This window comes from Penaeus monodon, chromosome 29 (genome assembly GCF_015228065.2).
Source record: "Penaeus monodon isolate SGIC_2016 chromosome 29, NSTDA_Pmon_1, whole genome shotgun sequence".
Taxonomy (NCBI): domain Eukaryota; kingdom Metazoa; phylum Arthropoda; class Malacostraca; order Decapoda; family Penaeidae; genus Penaeus; species Penaeus monodon.
Genome location: NC_051414.1, coordinates 6,137,743 through 6,139,157, shown reverse-complemented (window position 1 = coordinate 6,139,157; position 1,415 = coordinate 6,137,743). Strand labels below are relative to the sequence as shown.

At 29.8% G+C, this 1,415-nt stretch overlaps 1 protein-coding gene across 1 annotated transcript in view; it reads right to left on the bottom strand.

The window, feature by feature from the left end:
• LOC119591916 (gamma-glutamylcyclotransferase-like) overlaps window positions 1-1,402 on the bottom strand; it is a gene marked incomplete in the record, with an annotated part of 9,117 nt that extends 7,715 nt beyond the window's left edge. The window contains 1 exon segment of the mRNA XM_037940669.1: window positions 1,239-1,402.
• Window positions 1,403-1,415: the final 13 nt, after the last annotated feature.

The following is a 1,415-nucleotide window of genomic DNA, read 5'->3' as shown; positions in this document are numbered from 1 at the left end:
CAACCAGTAATTATAAAATCTTAAATTAAACAAACAAACAACAGCCTCACCAGTAATAAAAATTTATATCTCTTTTATGGTTATTTTCCTAGAATCTGATATTAAGAAATCAACCTGAATTTCGGGTTGTGATTGGCAATATTACTACCGGATTTAGATATCGTCATAATTTTTCTAGTAAATCATTCATTAATATTTGTTATCAAGGGTTGGTCATTTGCAAAATAATTAACATAACACAGGAATGTGTATATATTGATGAAATATATTGCAATCATCATAAACTAGCATATAAATTGCATCAGGTGAACTGAAGGGTAAAAAGCAATTGTGAAAAAAGTTCTGAATACGTCTGTGAAAAATTTTGAAACAATTTGAAGCCGTACAAGTTTCAGAAAACCTGTGAATTAGACTTTTTTTTGTCAGTTTAAGCTATTAAAGCATTTTTATGAAACAATTGAGCACATACACACACATATTTCCACTTACTATATCAAATGCATACTGGAAAAAACATAAGAATCTGTACTACCTGTTAACAAAATTTATACCCAGAAATAATCACAATATGCTATAGTTACTTATAGCACGCTGTCAGTTAGCTTTGGTCTTGTAGTCAAAGTCCAAATGATTCATATGAAAAAACGACCAGCACCAGAATACCTTCAAATGTCCTTTACTGATACAAGTCATGATGACAGTTAAGTTTACAAAATATCATGATCATTCACTTTACTGAAGCCTAAGGATATCTGTCTTTATGATATTATGATAAACTAGAGATTAATATAATTCTAAAAGCATGTTGCACTAAGGAATAAAATATAATTTTTAAAGCAAGTCATTCAATGAATATGTTATTTTTTTGACATTTCGTGGATAATAATTATTATAATTTGTTTTTTTTAAGTATTCTTGGTATAAGATAAATATTTATAAATCTTGGAAATTGCGACTTGTATATTAATAGTTGCATCAACACATTCAATAATCTATATTAATAAAACTATATAAATAAAACTATAATAATGATACTCTTATTTTAATGATATCAGTTATACATGTATCCCAATGACAATGTAAAATAAAAGGACGCATAACATTCCACAATAACAAATAAAAATGTCGTATAAATTCACGAAGAAACAAAACCAACGTAACATCAACGAAAGAGACAAATGCAACTTCACGATAATCAAACATAAAATCTCCAATGCAATTATTCCCATTAAACTCACCAATTACGCTAAAACAGATGTCCAAGCTGTCCCCATCTGCCGAGTGCACTCGTATGAGTCTTCTCTGCAGAGAAATAAGGGAGAAAACGCAAGAAAATCGTTCATTAGGTCAATAATAACTTGATTTTTCTGGTAAATCGCTCAGCTGATTGGCGTCGTCTGCTGCGAGGTGCGGGG